General features: G+C 37.5%; 1 pseudogene across 1 annotated transcript in view; it reads right to left on the minus strand.

The window, feature by feature from the left end:
* LOC700285 (uncharacterized) overlaps nt 1–20,726 on the minus strand; it is a 36,021-nt pseudogene extending 15,295 nt beyond the window's left edge. The window contains exons 1-3 of the transcript XR_001441329.3: nt 20,589–20,726; nt 15,538–15,664; nt 14,961–15,056 (exon numbers count right to left, since the gene is read on the minus strand). The product of XR_001441329.3 is annotated as an uncharacterized LOC700285 (transcript). The remainder of the gene's footprint in view (nt 1–14,960; nt 15,057–15,537; nt 15,665–20,588) is intronic.
* Nucleotides 20,727–21,161: the final 435 nt, after the last annotated feature.

Below are 21,161 nucleotides of genomic sequence, written 5' to 3' on the forward strand. Positions count from 1 at the left end.
AAATATTTAACATTTCAAAAAAAACTGTGGATATAAAAAAAAACAAAAGGAAACTAAAAGATCCTAAAAGTTAGAAAAAAAGATGTAAAAATAAAGGAGCTCTGTTGAGGTTTTGGCTGGGGGGCGGTGGCTCACGCCTGTAATCCCAACACTTTGGTAGGCCAAGACAGGCGGATCATGAGGTCAGGAGATCGAGACCATCCTGGCTAACATGGTGAAACCCCATCGCTACTAAAACAATAGAAAAAATTAGCCGGGCGTGGTGGTGGGTGCCTGCAATCCCAGCTACTCTGGAGGCTGAGGCATGAGAATGGCATGAACCTGGGGGGCTGAGCTTGTACTGAGCCAAGAACGTGCCACTGTACTCCAGCCTGGGCAACAGAGGCAGACTCTGTCTCAAACAAACAAACAAAAAAAGAAGCTCAACAAATATATATGCAAATACACAAAAGTAGAATTTCTTAGCATTATCCTAGTGGTGCAGAAAACATTTTTAATTATTCTCTGAAATTTGAAAGATAAAAGCAGAGAAATCATTATAAACATCTGTTAATGAATATACAATATAAAAGATATAAATAGCAACATAAATGACAAGTTTTAGAGATGATGTAATAAAAAAGAATTTTTGTATACAGCTTAAGTTTTTTTTTTTGCCAGATTAAAATATATTATTGTATTTTTTACACATTATATGTAATCACCAATGTACCACAAAAATATTTGTATAAATACACAAAACAGGCTGGGTGTAATTGCTCATGCCTGTAATCCCAGCACTTTGGGAGGTCGAGGCGGGTGGATCATGAGGTCAAGAGATTGAGACCACCTTGGCCAACATGGTGAAACCCCGTCTATACTAAAAAAGGAAAAATCAGCCAGGCATAGTGGCACATGCTTGTATTCCCAGCTACTCAGGAGGCTAAGGCAGAAGAATCACTTCAACCTGGGAGGCAAAGATTGTAGTAAGCTGAGATACACCACTGTACTCCAGCCTGGGTGAGAGAGTGAGACTACATCTCAAAAAAAAAAAAAAAAAATTTGTATGCAACTTAAGTTTATTTATTTATTTATTTTTTGCCAGATTAAAATAAACTGTTGTATCTTTTAGAGGTTATATGTAATGCCCAAGGTACCACAAAAATATTTCTATAAATTCACAAAAGAGGCTGGGTGCAGTGTCTCACACGTGTAATTATAGCACTTTGGGAGGCCGAGGTGAGTGGATCACCCGAGGTCAGGAGTTCAAGACCAGCCTGATCAACATGGAGAAACGCTGTCTCTACTAAAAATACAAAATTAGCCAGGTGTGGTGGCGCATGCCTGTCATACTAGCTACTCGGGAGGCTGAGGCAAAAGAATCACTTGAATCCGGGAGGCAGAGGTTGTGGTGAGCTGAGATCATGCCATTGCACTCCAACTTGGACAACAAGAGTGAAACTCCACCTCAAAAAGAGAAAAAAAAAAAGAGAAAAGAAAACAATGAAAGCATATAAATACAATCTTCAAAAAGACAACAATGGAAGAAGAATAAATGAGAGACACAGACATAAAAATCAAATAAAATGCTTAATAAAATAACAAAGTTTCTTTCAGAAAATTATTTAAATATATAGAAAATTAACTTTTAAATTGAGACATATTTTCAATAAATAGATTTATTAAAACATTTTAAAAAGCCAAGATACATTTTGCCTTTCTACAAGAGTCAGTTGAGATCTAATTTTAAGGCCGGGTGCAGTCGCTCATATCTGTAATCCCAGCACTTAGGGAGGTTGAGAAAGATGGATGACAAGGTCAAGGGTTCAAGACCAGCCTGGCCAACATGGTGAAAGCCCGTCTCTATTAAAAATACAAAAATTAGCAAGGTGTCGTGGCAGGCACCTGAAATCTTAGTTATTCGAAAGACTAAAGCAGAAAGTCACTTGAAACTGGAAGGCGGAGGTTGCAGTAAGCGGAGATCACGCCACTGCACTCCCGCCCGGGTAAAAGAGTGAAACTCTGTTTCAAAAAAACAAAATAAATAAAATAAATCTAATGATTAAAAAAGATTGGAAGTGGCAGGATGGAAGTAGACATTCCATGCAAACATTAATCAAATGAGAGCAGAAACAGTAAAAATAATCATACACAAGCTACATCTTAAGTCAAAAAGCATAATATTTTATAAAATATACTTGACATCGAAACTCCAAAGAAACAAAGAAGGACATCAAAAAACATATATTAATTCACTGGAAACCTATGAGAAATCTGTGTGTGTGTGTGTGTGTGTGTGTGTGTGTGTGTTTGTGTATGTGTGTGTGTGTCTCACATTAGGGTTCCAAATACATAAAGCAAATTAGTAGAAAGGAAGAAACACAAAGAAAGCAATATAATTAGATGAAGATATTTTAATAATACACTTTCTGTAACAAAAACTAAAACAAGAAAGAACGTTAACAAGGGAACAGACTACTTAAAGGTTGTATAAAACAATTACTCCAAACAAAGCTATGGAGAACACTCCTTAACAACATCAGAATACACACCCTTCTCAATAGCTCATATGTTTTCCTTGATAGACTGCATCTTACGCCAAAAAGGAAATCTTACCAAAATTTTTATTTTTATTTATTTATTTATTTTGAGATGGAGTTTTGCTCTTGTTGCCCAGGCTGGAGTGCAATGGCACGATCTAGGCTCACCACAACCTCTGCCTCCCAGGTTCAAGCTATTCTCCTGCCTCAGCCTCCCGAGTAGCTGGGATTATAGGCATGCGCAACCATGCCTGGCTAATTTTGTATTTTTAGTAGAGACAGGGTTTCTCCATGTTGGTCAGGCTGTCTCAAACTCCCAACCTCAGGTGATCCACCTGCCTCGGCCTCCCAAACTGCTGTGAATACAGGTGTGAACCATGGCACCCAGCCTTCAAAATGTTTAAAAGTAAAATTTTATGAACTACTTTCTATGACCAAAATGGAATGAGTGTACAACGACAAGAGAAAAAAACTGAAAAATTTACAAATACACAGAAATTAAACAACACATTACTGAGTGTGCTCTTATGCAGAGATTGAAATAGTTAAATTGTGAAGAGGTCCATCCTGCTCAATGCAATCTACATATTTAATGCAATGTTTTCCAAATTCCTCATTGCATTTTTGAAGAAACAGAAACAGCAACCCCAAAAGTATATAGAAGCTCAAGAGACAATAAAGTACCCAGGAAACTTAAAAAAAAAATGCTGGAGGCATTAAAGTTCTTAATTCAAAACACGCTACAAAGCTACAGAATTAAAACAATTTGGTACGAACATAAAGGTAAATAAGTAGACTATAAAATAGAATGCAGCACGTATATAAACTTTTACATAGATTATCATATAAGGAGTCATTTACATACTCCTAATTATAGCGGCATTGTTACTGTAAGCTAATAGGTGAAAGCAATGCAAATTTCTTTCACTAAATAATTCAGTAGATATAATTTGAAATATAAAAATTCTGAGGCCAGGCACAGCGGCTCATACCTGTAATCCCAGCACTTTGTGAGGCTGAGGCAGGCAGATCACCTGAGATCAGGAGATCGAGGCCAGCCTGACCAACGGGGAGAAACGCCATCTCTACTAAAAATACAAAATTAGCCGGGTGTGGAGGCACATGCCTGTAATCCCAGGTACTTGGAGGGCTGAGGCAGTAGAATCGCTTGAACCTGGGATGCAGAGGTTGCGGTGAGCCGAGACTGTGCCATTGCACTCACTGCAGCCTGGGCAACAAGAGTGAAACTCTGTCTAAAAAAAAAAAAAAAACCAAATTCTAGAATATAACTCAGTATTCAAAAAGCAGGAAATATTCTACGAACTATAAATATAAATCTTGACAGCATTATGCAAAATGAAATGAGCCAGCCACAAAAAGACAGAGATTGTATGAGATATATGAAGGAGTTACACTCTTAGAAACAAAGAACAGAGTGGTTTTTGCAAAGTGCCATAAAACAGAAAAAACTGGGGCCAGGCATGGTGGCTTACATCTGTATCTGTAATCCCAGCACTTTGGGAGGCCGAGGCGGGTGTACCACCTAAGGTCAGGGGTTTGAAACCAGCCTGGCCAACATGGCGAAACCCCATCTACTAAAAATGTAAAAATTAGCCAAGCATGGCGATGGGCACCTGTAATCCCAGCTACTCAGAACGCTGAGGCACTAAAATTGCTTGAACATGGGAGGTGGAGGTTGCAGTGAGCTGAGATCGCACCATTGCACTCCAGCAAGGGTTGACAGAGCAAGACTCCATCTCAAAAAAGAAAAAAAAGAAGGAAAAATTGGTAGTTGTTTAATATGTATGAAGATTTAGCTTTGCAAGAGAAAAACATTTTAGCAATATGTTGCATGACAATGTCAAGGTAACTAATATGACTAAACTGAATATTTAAAATATTTTGTGGTAAATTTTGTTGTGTTTTTTGGACAAGTAAAAATAAACAATAATACCTAAAAGAGATACAGAATTATGATTGTTTTAAATTATACTCAAATCCAAGTGTTTCTACCTCACAAAAATTATATAGATTCACAAATAAATAGGATGTTGAAATTACAAGAATTTTATGACTTCTCATCTACACAGGATTAGAAAAACATTCACAACAAACTTACACAACAAATATACATGTTATTAAAAAAATACAAGGATAACATTTATACAGGCAAACAAACATAGAGATAATTCTATTAGAAAAAGACATATGGCTAATTCATATATAATTTTGCTCCACAATGTCTTAAATTGTATAAAGTTAAATATTGGCATGCACAATTATAATATATACTAAAAAATCAAAACACAATTAACGGATGTGTGATGGCATACCCTAAAATATATAACAGAAAAATATAAAATTCCAAAACAAAATTAAAACATGGAATGTAAAAGTTATTAGATACTATCAACTGTATCAATATATTAACTAAGAAAATCTCAGAAGAAGAATATGGAAAAAAAATAACATAGAGATTACTTGAAGATATAAAAGGGTGAGAACTTCCCAAATTTTGATGTAATAAAAGGAAAAAAATTTCTAACCAATAGTATTTGATTTAAAGTTATTTCTCTTTAAAAGATGAAAATAAAAAAAAAACAAAATAAAAGATGAGGGTGTTCACCAGTAGCACAGTCCTACCAAAAAAAATGGTACATGGTGGCCAGGCACTGTGGCTCATGCCGGTAATTTTACAGTTTTAGGAGGCCAAGGCTGTCAGAACACTAGAGGCCAGGAGTTTCAGGTCAGCCTGAGTAATACAGTGAGACTCTACATATAGCAATAAGAATTGTTATAATGAGTCAATTTTGTTTAAAAATAAAATACTACTGGACAGCATCATAAAACCATATATAACATAAAGCTCTCTATTAAATGTAAATATACAGACAAATATAGAAACTTTTACTATCATAAAGATGATGCATATAACTCTTAAAGCTATTCTGTAGAATATTTAAAACAAAATAAAAACCTGCATGAATGTTAATAAATACACAATATGAAATAATTTTTAATATTAATGACAAACTGAAAAATATAGAGGTATAACCTTTATATTCAATCGAAGTTGTCATGAGATAGAAATATACTGTTTTAATTTTGAGATGTTTCATGTAAACTCCATTTTTAAAGATGATACGGTTTGGCCATATCGCAACCCAAGACACATCTTTAATTCCCACATGTTGTAGGAGGGACGTGGTGGAAGGTAATTGAATCATGGAGGCAGGTCTCTTCTGTGCTGGTCTCATGATAGTGAATAAGTCTCATGAAATCTGAAGGCTTTATAAGGCAGAGTTTTCCTGCACAAGCTCTCTCTCGTCTGCCACCAGGTGAGACATGCCTTTCACCTTCCACCATGATTGTGAGGTCTCCCCAGTCACACAAAACTGTAAGTCCAATAAACTGCTTTCTTTTCTAAATTGCCCAATCTCAGGTATGTCTTTATCAACAGCATAAAAACTGACTAATACACAAGATGATTATGAAGATAATATTTATAGAAACTATGCAAAATGAGATATAAAAAACAATTGAAGCACATCACTACACAATTAAAATGAAATTTAAGGCAATAAACCAACATATAAAAAACTACCACTGAGGAACACGTAAAACAATAACAATAAAAGTAGTAACTTCATTTTTAATAAATAATTTTAAATATAAATTAATTAAACTATTTAATAGAAACAAATGTAATCTCAGGACTTTGGGAGGTTAAGGTGGGCTGATCACTGGATCTCAGAAATTTGAGACTAGCCTCGGCAATGCGGCAAAACTCCATCTCAACCATAAATACAAAAAAACCAGCTGAGTGTGATGCTACACACTTGTAACCCAACTACCTGAGAGGCTGAAACGAGAGAATCTTCTGAGTTTGAGAGGTTGAGGCTGCTGTGAGCCATGATCACCACACTGCAAACCAGCCTGGTTGACAGAGTGGGACCTATCTCAAAAATAAATGAATAAACAAGTAAATAAATGAAATTATAAAAAGAAAAAATAAAATGCTTTAGTGGCTTAAGAAAAAGTAAACAATATGCCACCTACAAGGGACTCATTTTAGCATTGAGTTAAATAGGCTGAAAATTACATAGTGAAAAAAAACCTGTATTTTATGAAAATAGTAACTACAGTTAGGTATTAGACATGTTTTAAGTCAAGTGCTAACGTGAGACAAACATTGATAGTATATATTGGTAATATAGGTTGATTTATCACAAATATATAACTATTATATCTATCTATCTATGTATCTATCTATCTATCTGTATGTGTATGTGTATCAGGGTTCCAAAATATATAAAGCAAATATTGACAAAAGTAAAGCAAGAAATACATAGCAAAATAATAATTGTAGACATCAAGACCCCATTTTCCATAATAGAAAATTCATATTAAACAAAAAATAAGAAAACAGAAAATCTAGGCAACGTTATAGACTGTATCAATTATTTTGCATATAGATGAATATCGGACAGTGGATAACTTATAAAGAAATAATATTTATTTGGCTCACAACTTAGCAGACTGTAGAAAAAGTGTGTGCCAGCATCTGCTTCTGGTGAGAGTGTCACCAAACTTAGAGTCATGGTTGAAGATGAAGAGTAACTGTACATATTACATGATGAGAGACAAAGCAAGTATGAGATGAAGGAGCCAGGTTCTTCTAATAAACCTGCTTTCATTTGAATTAATGGAGTGTAAATATTTTGATTACTGAGAGGATGGTGCCAAGCTATTTATGAGGACTTTGCCCCCATGACCCAAACACCTTCCACCAGGTCTCACATCCAACATTAAAAATTACATTTAATCATAAGGTTTGGAGGACATAAACATCAAAACCATATTATAGACCAATTAGGTTTAACAGATGAGTACAAAACTTTCCAGTCAAAAGCAAGAGAATACATGATATTCTTATTTGCACCTGGTGTATTATGTTAGGACACATATTAAGTTTTACTAAATTTAAGAATGCCAGCTTGGTGGTGTAGCTCATGCCTATAATCCCAACACTTAGAGAGACCAAGGTGGGAGGATTACTTGGAGTCAGAAGTTTGAGGCCAGCCTGGGCAACATGGTGAGACTCTATTCCTACAATCAAAGAATTACTCAGACATGGTACTTCATATTTGTAGTCCCAACTACATGAGACACTGAGGTGGAAAGATCACTTGAACCTGGTAGGCTGAGGCTGCAGTGAGCCAAAATCATGGCAGTACACTCTGGCCTGGGTGACAGAGTAAGATGCTGTCTCCTAACAAAAACCACAACAAACACAACAACAATAACAAATAAATTTAAGAAGACCAAAATTACACTTTGTGTTGTCTGATCAAAACTGAATTAAACTAGAAATTAAAAGTAAAATTAAAAAAAATCCAAAAATATATGAAAATAAAACATACTCTTCAACATATGTTTGCTCAGGAATCAAAAAAACATTAATTTTTCAAAATGTCAATACAACCTACAGTGGTACACACATTCAATATAATTTTTATGGCTGGGTGAATTGGCTCACGTCTGTAATCCTAGCACTTTGGGAGGCTGAGGCAGGTGGATTGCCTGAACTCAGGAATTCGAAACCAGCCTGGGCACCACAGTGAAACCCCATCTCTACTAAAAATACAAAAAAATTAGCTCGGCATGTAATCCCAGCTACACTGGAGGTTGAGAGAGAAGAATTGCTTGAACCTGGCAGGCGGAGGTTGCAGTGAGCTGAGATCTCATCACTGCACTCCAGCCTGGGCGACAGAGCGAGACTCCATCTCAAAAAATAGCAATAGCAATTTTTATATAAATCCAAATAGGAGTTTTTTAAGGAAATACTGTTTAAAATGTTAAAATTTTATTATGAACTACAGCCAAACACCCATAAAAAACAACAAAGAGACATTACATTTTCTGATTTTGAAACATACTAAAAGCAACAATAACAAAAACAACGTGGTACTGACACAAAGATGAAAGAACAGAATAGAGAGCCCAGAAATGAACCCTACTGTATAAGGCCAAATAATCTCCCACAAAACTGATATGAGCACACAACAGAAAAAAGATAATCTTTTCAAAAAATTATGTTGAAAGCTGAATATCCATACTGATAAAATGAAGGTCGATTATTGACCTATATCATATGTGAAAAATCTTTTAATTAGACGTAGGAAGATTAACATTTTTTTTTGGAGACAGAGTCTCGCTCTGTTGCCCAGGCTGGAGTGCAGCCCAGGCTGGAGTGCAGTGGCGTGGTCTCAGCTCACTGCAACCTCTGCCTCCTGGGTTCAAGTGATTCTCCCGCCTCAACCTCCCGAGTTGCTGGGATTACATGCACACCACCACGCTTGGCTAATTTTTTTGTATTTTTAGTAGAGACGGGGTTTCACCATGTTGGCCAGGATTGTCTCGAACTCCTGTCTTATGATCTGCCCACCTCAGTCTCTCAAAGCGCTGGGATTACAGGCATGAGCCACCACGCCTGACTGGATAACTTCTTAATCTCTTTAAAATATATAGGGAAAACACGACATTAGTCTTGGCACCATTTTCTTAGATACAAAATTAAATGCATGAGCATCAAAGAAAAAAACAAAAAATTTAACTACACTACACTTCAACATTTCTGCACATATAAATATTTAAAAGAGGGATAATGCCTCCTAGAAAATGGGTGAAAATATTTACAAATTACATGTGATAGGAGTCAATATTCAAAAACTACAAACAACTTTTAAAACTGAACAATAGCTGGGTGCGGTGGCTCACGCCTGTAATCCCAGCACATTGAAAGGCAGGGGCAGGCGGATCACGAGGTCAGGTGTTCCAGACCGTCCTGACCAACATGGTGAAACTCCGTCTCTACTAAAAATATAAAAATTAGCCAGGCGTGGTGGCACGCACCTGTTATTTCAGCTACTCATGAGGCTGAGGTGGGAGAATCGCTTGAATTCGAAGGCGGGGGTTGCAGGGAGCGGAGATCTCACCATTTGCACTTCAGCCTGGGCGACAGAGCAAGACTTCGTCTCCCAAAAAAAAAACTGAACAATAAAGTTGAATAACTTTATTTAGAAATAGACAAATTGAAATAAATTTCCATCAAAACATTTGAAAGGACACTCAAAACTAATTTCCAGAGAAATGCATAAACATCATAATGAAAAACAAAATCCCCTCACACTCACTTAAATTGCCAGTAACAATTTTTTGAAAACACCAAATCTGTTGATGACGCAATAAAAATGAAACCCTTGGCTGGGCATGGTGGCTCAAGCCTGTAATCCCAGCACTTTGGGAGGCCGAGGTGGGAGAATTCCGAGGTCAGGAGTTTGAGACCAGCTTGACCAACATGGTGAAACCCTGTCTCTACTAAAAATACAAAAGTTGGGTTGATTGTCGGTGGAAAACAAGGATACACCCATTATTTTATAATATTATAAATGTACTTCAAATAATTAATAAATTATTAAATCCAGTGATTCCATTTATGTTTCTATATCTAAAATATCTAACATAGGACCTTGAAGACATATTTGATACAATGGAATATTATTCAGCCTTGAAAAAAAATCTTGTCACATTTAAAGATACACTCTGAGAATATTATGCCAACTGAAATAAACCATTAACGAAATGATAGATGTTATGATTTCACTTATACGAAATATATAAGATAGTCACACTTGTAAAAACAGAAAGTGGAAGGGTGTTTCTCAAGGGCTAAAGAGAGTACAAAATGGGTAAATGTTATTTAATGGATATTGAGTTTTAGTTTTACAAGATGTAAAATTTCAAGAAGTCTTTTGCATAACAATGTGAATATACATGACATGCCTGAAATAAAAAAATATATATATATATTTATATTTAAGACAGGGTCTTAATCTGTCACCCAAGTTTGAGTACAATGGGACAGTTATGGCTCACTGCAGCCTCACGCTCCCAGGGTCAAGTAATCCTGACCCTCAAACTCTCAAGTAGCTGGGACCACAGGTGCACACCACCATGCCTTGCTATTTCTTAGAAAAAAATATTTGTAGAGAGAGTGTCTCCATATTTGGTTGGTCTCAATCTTTTGAGCTCAAGCAATCCTCCTGTCGCGGCCTCTCAGATTCCTGGTTTTACAGATGTGAGCCACCACCATGCCTGGCCCTGACATGTACATTTAAATAGATTGAAGAAGCTAAATTATATGTTATGTGTTTTTAAAACAATAATTTTTTTAAAAACTGGCAACGATACAGGATTACAAATCTTTTTTAAAAATTACCTTCAAATCACAAAAGAATTATTCTCACACAAAGGAAATACATATTCATCATTAAATACATGGTGAAAATAAGGCTATTTCCAAGGCTACTCCCTTAGACAAGACAAAACCAACATTGAAAATGAGCTAAGAGGCCAGGCAAAGTGGCTCATGCCTGTAATTCCAGCACTTTCAGAGGTCAAAGTGGGCATTTCGCCTGAGGTCAGGAGTTCGAGACCAGACTGAGCAACATGGAGAAATACCATCTCTACTAAAAAAGATATATACAAAATTGGCTGGGTGTGGTGACACATGCCTGTAATCCCAGCTACTCAGGAGACTGAGACAGGAGAATCACTTGAACCCGGGAGGCAGAGACTACGGTGAGTTGAGATCGTGCATTACACTCCTGCCTTGGCAACAAGAGTAAAACTTCCTCTCAAAGGAAAAAAAAAAAAAAAAAAAAAGAGCTAAGAAAGAATATATAAGGTATAACCAAAATTGGGGTCATATTTGTAGATATATATATAATTTGATTGTGATAGACATGGCTCATTTATCTTTTAATTAAACTCCGCATTAAAGTATACAGAACATAATATATAAGTAAAAGCAGTAGGCACAATAAACTGACGTTAGGAAACTTACACTACATTACAAAAAATACTAATATAGAACTGCAACACAATAACAGAAATATTTACTCATTACATCTAGTTGGCAACATTTATGTACATTAACAGATAATTTGTCTAGATAACTGCAGTGTTTGACTGTAACTGTGCATTCATGGAAGGCAGGCATTTAAAATTACTGGCATGTATTGTATGGCAATAAAATTTCAGAGAAAATGCAGTACAATCGTAAATAGGAGATGGTAATGAGAAACTTTTAATAGATTTAAGCATTTAAAAGAAACTAGTGTCCATTTTTATGTTTTAAACATATGCTATTTTTACACAAAATAAAACTACTGTAATCCAAGTTTAGAAGCAAAGAATAGCCTTACGTTGCTAAATTATATATATATTTAGCAGAATATGGTCAGAGCCTCATATATAAAACAAATATTTGGGGAATAAATTATGTTATTATTTAGATATAGGCTGACAAAAGTGGTTGAAAATTCTATAATTCCTTTTTGCCTGCCTGCATATTAATTATCTAATTTAATTCAGGAACAACATGCAAATTCTAGAATATTGCCCTAAATGTCAGAATGTAAAATTACAGACACATTTGAAGTAGAAAACAGAATGTAAAAATTTATATGGAGAGTGACATTAATAAGATAAAAAAATAAAAGGTGACCTATTTGCTTATCCCCTGACAGCAAGAAAATGTGTCACCCATTCCTCACAAAAATGCTTTTATGAGAGAACGAGGCATCATGGTTCACACCTGTAATGAAAACTATATGGTACATTACAGTTGAAGAATTGCTTGAGGTCAAAATATTAAGATTTGCCTGGATTATGTAGCAAGACCTCATCTAAAAGAAAAAGTGCCTTTAAGAGAGCTCTCAGATCCAGGAAAGGGGTTGTGAAACTCTGCTAAAGCCCAAGATTCAAGGTAATTCTGTTTAGAAGGCAGGCCCCCATTCGGGCTGCAAACTACATGCAAACTACTGTTTTTGGCTACAGACAAGAAAGTGCTCCACCTAACTTGGTTCCACGGAGAATTTTAAACTTAATTCTGTAACCAGCCCAAACTCTTCACAGCCACAATCTTGGGGGCCAGCAGTGGGGAGCAGGGCAGGGGGGCTGCCCTCCCAGAGGCCTGGAGGAAAACCTCCATTTATAGCCATGATGGCAGGCCTCAGACCTTGGCCTTCACTGTGGTCCCTGAAGCAGTTTCATGCCTCCAGTTCCAGCTCCCCTAGCCACAGTTCATGGCCAGTTCTGCCTATGCAGAAATCCAAAGTGACCTGGGAAAATCCTCTCTTGTACTGGGTGAAAGCCATGCTCATCCACATCCTGATATAAAAAACACCATATACAGACCTGACTGCAGAAACCTGCCCTTGGGTCTGCCCAGCAGAGCAAAGTCCTGAAGGATATTCACTCTGTCTAAAATTTAAATGAGAATTACAACTATCCAAACCCAATTTAAGCAGACAACTAAAAGTGAACTCTTGTGCAAACCCAGCAGACTTAAAACCAAGCTACAACCCCTCTTCACTACAAGCCCAGAGGGCATTCTATCACCCTGGGGGTACAACAAAAACAGATTTTTAGTTTCTGAAACCAGTTTATAAAATCCTGAAGAGGTGTTTGCTCCTTCAAATTTACAGACACCAATGCAAAACTATTGTTTCTTGCTGTCAGTGCTTCTATTTTAACATAGCACTGAAAGTATGTGAAAGAAATAGTCAAAAGGAAAATTTAATCACTGAAATTGAAAACCAGTAAGTAAAATGTTGCTGTTTGTAATTATGTAATCTTATATATAAAAAAGTACATTAAAATTTGTTTAAACTAATGAATACACTCAGTTGATTAGCAAAATATGAAATTAACATACAATTATGTTATCATTCCATACACTTAAAACCATCTCTGATAAAATAGAGGAAAAACATTCTTATTTACAATAGCAATAAAATAATCAATTTTAGAGCAAATATAACCAAGGAGCTCATAAGTCTTTTAAGTGAACGATGTATCAATAAAAAAAATTAGAGAGGACACAAATAAATTTAAAACTATTTTATTTCTATTGAAAGAATAAGGATTGTGAAACTGCCATATTATCTAAGGTGATCTCTAGATTCAATAAACTCTGTATCAAAATTCCAGTTTTTTTTCCACAGTAATGAAAAATATAATCCTAAAATGTACATGAAACTACAATAAATTTTGAATAGCCAAAGCAATCTTGAGGAAAAATAACAAAGCAAAGGACATTATACTTTATAATTTTAAACTATACATATATATATATAGAGAGAGAGAGAGTCTTGCTCTGTCACCCAGGCTAGAGTGCAGTGGCACGATCTCGGCTCACTGCAACCTCCGCCTCCCAGGTTCAAGCGATTCTCCTGCCTCTGCCTCCAGAGTAGCTGGGATTACAGGCGCCCACCAGGCGCCCAGCTAATTTTTTTTCTTTTTAGTATAGATGAGCTTTCACCATGTTGGTCAGGCTGGTCTCAAATTCGTGACCTCGTGATTCACCTGCCTTGGCCTCCCAAAATGCTGGGATTACAGGTGTGAGCCACCACACCCAGCCCAAACTATATTTCAAGACTATAGTAATGAAAACAGGATGCCCGTTGCAGCCAATGGAAACCGGACACAGCAGTAAAGTGAACATGTCAGGTTATCAATGACCCTGTCTCCTTTGTTCAGTGTACTCTCGTGGCAAAACTGCTGGCGAGTGTCCCCTTTCTGCAGGAAGTAAAATTGGTCATATTAAATAAACAAAAAAAAAAGAAAGAAAGAAAGAAAAAAACAGGATGAAATGAGCAGAAAAACAAACAAACAAACAAAAAACCCAATGAAACAGAAACCACTACTCTCATGCAAAAAGAGAATTTAAAAAATAGTTTAGGCCAGGCACGGTGGCTCCCGCCTGTAATCCCAGCATTTTGGGAGGCTGAGGTGAGTGGATCACCTGAGGTCAGGAGTTTGAGACCAGCCTGGCCAACATGATGAAACTCCGTCTCTACTAGAAATACGAAAAATTAGCCAGGTGTGGTGGCGTGCACCTGCAACCCCAGCTACTCAGGAGCCTGAGGCAGGAGAATCACTCGAACCCGGGAAGCAGAGGTTGCACTGCGCCGAGATCATGCCATTGCACTCCAGCTTGGGCCACAAAAGCAAAACTCCATTTAAAAAAAAAAAAAAAATTAACATAGAGTGTCTCAAAATTACGCAGATATCTATCTGTCCACAAAAACAAGAAAAAGTCAGACTGCACGTTCTTTTATATGCCATGAACAGTACTTTGGCTGTCACTGTAAACGTTAAGGAAGATCATTGAAGGGAAAGTAGAATTCTTTGAGATTTTATAAGCATAAGCAGAAGATGCCCCTATGTGAGAGTATCATTTTTTTTTAATTTCAGGCTTCCCAGAAACTTATTTCCTTTGGAACGCAGCTTTCCAAATCACTTTAAAGACTGGCTTTCTTCTTGACGTTAGACCTCTCATCCATGTCATCTGTTGTATTTACTCTCACCTACCTGGGGGTTCATCCACCATCTCATGGCGCTTCATATTCCAGGGCTCTTTGTCTTTCTCCAGACAGATGATGAGGTCTGGCTTAGAGACAGCAACACCTGTTTTATTAAAAATAATTAACATGAATCTTGCTCATATGCTCCAATTACCAAGTAATGTGCAAAGTAAAAGGGATATAATAGAATATTCTAATAAATTTATATCATATACTAATTTATAACAGACATTTTTAAATATTTAGAGAATATTTTAATTGTGTAGGTTCTTAATTTCACTGCCTGGTACTACTGAATCAAAAATTGGTAATGGCGCTGAGATTTTTAGCTGTGAATAACAATATTTTATGCCACTAAGCTTCTGAAATTACCACTAATCTAAAGTGAAGAGCACAGATCAGCACAGGAATGAGGAAAGTTCAGGTTAAGATGAAACATCTTGAAGAAATTTTTTCTAAACAGACAAATCCCCAGGATTTTCTTGAAAACAGAAATATGAAGGCATAAATTACCAGAAAACACTACGAAAGAAAAATAAAAGCTTTAGTTTATATTAAAAATTTTGTATTAAAGTTATCCTCACCCAGGAAAGCCAGGTTTCTGTAGTTCTCTAACATCACATTCCTATATAAATTCTTCTGTGCAGTGTCCAGGCACTGCCACTCCTCCAGAGAGAATTCTATGGCCACATCCCTAAATGTCAACAGTCCCTGGAAAACACACACAAACACAAATATTTACAAAGTGGCTATGGGCAGAATTTTTCATTTGACTCAAGGTAAAATCAGAAAGTGAACAGAACTGATTCTAACTTATAAGAGGGACTGAAATTATCCAATAAAATAATTGTCAAAACACAAACGTTTTCTAATGTATTCTCTAACTCTGAGAGAGTGGCATAATATCCACATCAGTGTATATATGATACTTGTCTGAATGATAAAGTGTAAAAATGTACTAACATGTACATTTTTGAGTGCTGTATTTACATAATACAGAATGAGCTGTGTATATTTTTCAGATGAAAAAGACATAGCTGTTTATATTTTTCAGACAAAATAAACATGTTGAGTTAGAAGGTACCACTCAAATTTAAATGTGTACAATAAACTGGATATCTCGTTAATGCAGATTATTTTTTCAGGAGATCTGAAATAAAGTCTGAGTTACTGAATCCCTATCAAGCTCACTAGTAATGCAAATGTTTTGGCCCCAAAAGACTATTTTGTCAAATATCCAATAAGTGGAAGAGTCTGTTTTTTTTCAGTTTTTCTGGTCTGTAAACAAAGATGAGAGCTTTCATTTACCAACAAAAGATAATGCAAAGAATACCTAAAAAAAACTGGCAGCTGCCAATTAAATGTGATGGTTTATGCACATCGGCGGCATAAAGATACTTAATGATGAAGAGAAAAATAACTCCATACAGAAAAAATCTGTGAGAGCTTATTAAGTGAGTTATTAACATCAACTGCACCAGGACAAGTTTCTATAGTGTGCTGATGCACCCAGGACACAGCATCACTACTGAGATATTGCCCCCACGAAAGTAAATTACAGTCTGAATTTAACCATAAGAAAATATCATTTTTATGGAAAGTCCAAGATACAGATATCTTCCATGTTCTACAATTTTTAATAGTGATTTTAAGTAGTCTTTCTTTAGCACCCTAATAAGCAGGTATCTCCCGATAGTTTTTTCATAACTTCCTGGGTAATAAATGCCATCCTGTTTAAATGAGCATTTTCTTAATCGTGTAATGAATGCATAGATGTTGAATACTGTAAGAAATTCTTCTTCAAAAGTTTAGCTTACTTAAGTTTTTTTGCCCTTTTTTTCCTTGCTTTCAAGACGAGACGACTTCTTTACTCTCTGCGTTCCCCCTTCCCTGGTAAACAACCTTTTCCCCAGTTCTTATCTATGGAGTTCACATCCCCCATCTGCTACACACTCTGTGAATTACTCCTCCCATCGCAAGGGCTACTTCCGCTGAAACTGATCTTCCTGCCTTCCCACCGATATAACCGCATTCTTGCACTTTTCAAGTTAGCCAACTGGGTTTAGCCAATCGGATGGTGCCGTCCAACTCCAGCCAACGGAGGCAGGACACAGTAAGAAAGACAAGCTGCTTTAGAGGTAATAAAACTCCCCTACTTTGCTTTGTTCCTCATGGCAACCAGACCTGTGACTTACAAGGGGCACCCTCCTGCAGCTTAAGCTTTAATTTCCATGTTAGAGTTATTAATTTCGTTTTTGAAACTAAAACTGTTAGAAAAACTCAGCAAAAGTACTCAAGCACAGTGTTCATATAACCAAAGAACATTTTAAGGTGCTTACATTTTATACCTCAGTAAGAAAAGCAAAAGTATGTATTCCTTTCAGGCAGTAAATGTATTATTATTTGTATTAAAAATCATGTAGTAAACAAAAAAAGGATGTAGAACAAAGATATTCACTGTCAAAATTTTATCCTGCTAAGAAAAGGAACTGAAGTGTTCAGTAATACACGTAACTCACCAATTATCTACCACATTTTTTTGGGAAATGTATTCATTGTCTACAGCGAAACTGAAGAGAGATTTTTCTTTTTTTCCTTGAGCTACCATTCTAAAAGTGAGATGGAATTCTGTATTAAATCACTCAGCCATAAAAACGCATGCTTGAGAAAATTTCTAAACTCACTGAGAAAGATAAAGTAACAGTTTTCAACAAATAAATTATGAAATTTTTTTGAAACTCACCTTTTATGCCCTTTGTAAATATTTTCTTACCTTTCCAGTTCTATTAATAAAATGCAATATACAGTTAAAAAACTGAGGTCAGCTGAGCACAGTGGCTCATGCCTGTAATCACAGCACTTCAGGAGGCCAAGGAAGGTGAGTCACTTGAGGCCAGAAGTTTGACACCAGCCTGGCTAGCGTGATGAAACTCCATCTCTACTAAAAATAGAAAAACTAGCTGGATATGGTGGTCCACACCTGTAATCTCAGCTACTTGGGAGACTGAAGCATGAGAATCACCCGAAGTGGGGATTTGGAGGTTGCAGTGAGCAGAGATGGCACCACTTTGCTCCAGCCTGGGTGACAGAGGGAAACTCTGCCTTAAAAAAATACATAAACCTTAGGTCAAAATAAGTGAACAAATCCTTTCAAGGCACGTCTTACCCGTGTGTCAAGTCAGGCCATTCGATTAGTTTATTGTCCTATCCCATCCTTCTCACTTATGTGCTCAATAACCCCTCTCAGGAGACTCTGAACTATGCCCCAGTGAGTGCCTCAGGCGCATTTTACACCGCAAGTTCTTACACCACCACAATGGAGTCAGTTTTTTGGTTTTTGGTGGTTTTTTGGTCTTTTGGAATGCTGATTTTTTTTCTAGAAATTTTTTACTATTTTTCTTGCGCTATTTTTCTGACCCCTAAAGGAATCCGGGACGCAGAAATTATTTTTCTCCTCAATGCTTGTATCTATTGGCTGACCAGCAATGTGTCTCCAAGAAATGAAAGTTGGGTTGGGTGAAGACAATATTAATGTCTCAAGGAATTAAGTTTTTTTAAAAAAACAAAAGTGCACCAGAAAATGCCTCTTAGCCCCAAGGCATCCATCTGCACACTTGAGAAGCTACACTCAATACCTCAGGTTGTCCTATGAGAGAATATGACCCAGTAGCTGATATTCACTAGACACTCTAGCAGACATAGCCACAGTGGGTATCATTGTTTATCACCATGCAGTACTGAAACCCAGGTCCAAGCAAAAACTGAAGGGTGACTGAAGACATATCACCCTATAAACTTTCCAAAAAAAAAAAATCTTGACCCAAAAATATCCTGATAAGATATATGTGACTAGGGAAAATAAAAGAAAAAAATACACAGAGATAGTTTACAATAGTGTCAGATTATTCTTTGCTTTATTTTCATAGGAAATATTTACCAAAAAATAAAATAAAATCTCTTTAAATGTGCCATCAAATGCTTTGTCAAAAAATAATTAATTCACCAGGCACGGTAGCTCACATGGATAATCCCAGCTCTTTGGGAGGCTGAGGAGGGTGGATCACTTGAAGCCAGAAGTTTGAGACCAGCCTGGCCAGCATAATGAAACCCCGTCTCTACTAAAAATACAAAAATTAGCCAGGCATGGTGCCAGGCATCTATAATTCCAGCTACTTGGGAGACTGAGACAAGAGAACCATTTGAGCCCAGGAGGCGGAGGCTGCAGTGAGCCTAGATCATGCCACTGCACTCCAGCCTGGGTAACAGAGTAAGGCTCTGTCTCAAATATTAAAAAAAAAAAAAAAAAATTATTCATTAAAATAGGTATCAATATGTACACTAAAGGACAAATAGTTGATAAAGTTATTTAGGGAGGAGAAACTGGCATTTGGCAATGTCACGAAACTGAAAATTTAGTATCTTACTGCAAGCCAGTCAGGCTGGAGGAATAGGGGATGAGGGGCAGACTTGAGGCCCTGCTTGGGACACTAGTGAAAAATTCAGGGAAAAATCAGTCCCCTGTGGAGTGTGAAAATCATTAATTGGCAGGAAATTAGATTTAGGTGGCTCTATTTCCTGGATTTCTACTTCTAAAAAAAAAAAATCTAAACTGAAGAGCATTTTTTGATAAATTACTACATTGGCAGAAACAAAATCCAGGCTTAACCAACTATAAACCGCCAATTAAGCTCTGATTACACAACCAGGATATTTCCACCTTGATTGTAAAAATTAAGAAACTAGGACGGGCACAGTGGCTCATGCCTGTAATCCCAAAACTTTGGAAGGCCAAGGTGGGTGGATCACCTGAGGTCAGGAGTTCGAGACCAGCCTGACCAACACGGTGAAACCCCCCCCATCTCTGCTAAAAAAAAAAAAAAAAAAAAAAAAAAAAAATTGCCAAATGTGGTGGCGGGCCCCTGTAGTCCCAACTACTAGGGAGGCTGAGGCAGAAAAATCTCTTGAACCCGGGGAGCGGAGGTTGCAGTGAGCCGAGATCACACAACTGCACTTCGGCCTGGGCAACAGAGAGAGAAAACAAAACAACAACAACAACAAAACAACAACAAAATCTACATAACTGTACCTAGCCAATTATGGAATTTGGTTTTCTTTATCATGAAACTTTTAAAAGCCTTTCCTTCCATGGATTACAAATTACAAACCACAGCAAGGTGCTCTAAAATTTTTGAATCACACTTTGATTAAATTATTTAATGTTTTTGCAGTGACGCTCATAAATTTTTAATAGGAAAAAAATGGCCTGAAAACCCCGCGGATCAAAGCTCTTCCCATTGATGAACCCGCACCCCGAGTCAGGATTCTGCCCTGACCTTTCTCCCGTGGTCCCCGCACAATCTGAGAGAGACGCGGGGCTACTGGTGCAGAGCTGCGCAGAGAGGGCTCCAGGCCAGGGCACAGTCACTGCGCAGGGAAGAGACAGGACGCCCAGAGCCCGGCTGTCAGCGCCGCCGCCATCTCATGGCTGAAGGGGGCGGAGGCCGAGCTGAAGGAGAACTCGGGGCGCAGATTGTAAAGCTGATTGCGGGGAGGCCTGAGTCCCGCCACAGCCGCTTCCCAATGGTTCCAGCCAGCCCCGTTCCCTCTCTCGGGATGTCAGACCCGGCACTCTCACCATTTCTAGGCTTCCAGGGGGCAGGTCACAGGGCCACAGAGGCTGCGCCCCTAAAACCAGAAGACACAAAGCAGTGAGGAGAAGACCTGAAGCTCCCGCTTCAGTTAGAGACAAAGGCCCCGCCAAATCCCGGAAGCCGCCCTGTTCGCTCCAGCTGTATGCCTGATTGGACAGTTCCCAGGACAGCGTCTCTGTTTGGATAACGTTTAAGACCCCGCCTTCTAAGGCCCCGAGTGACAGAAGATGTCATCAGACGTTGAGCTGAATGAAGAAAGATTGACAGCCTAAGCTTCAGCCTTTTCGGGCGGGGCTTCCTCCCTGAGCTTAACCAGGCCCATCCCAGAGCACGGAAAAATTCTGTCTCTTCTTTGCTGTCTCTTTTTTTCAATGTATTGAATGTGTGAATAATTTTTTTTTTTTTTTTTTTTTTTTTTTTTTTTTTTGAGACAAAGTTTCGCTCTTGTTGCCCAGGCTGGAGTGCAATGGGACGATCTCGGCTCACTGCAACCTTCGCCTTCAGGGATCAAGCGATTCTTCTGCCTCAGCCTCCAGAGTAGCTGGGACTACAGGTGC

The sequence above is a fragment of the Macaca mulatta genome, chromosome 19, assembly GCF_049350105.2.
Source record: "Macaca mulatta isolate MMU2019108-1 chromosome 19, T2T-MMU8v2.0, whole genome shotgun sequence".
NCBI classification, from domain to species: Eukaryota; Metazoa; Chordata; class Mammalia; order Primates; family Cercopithecidae; genus Macaca; species Macaca mulatta.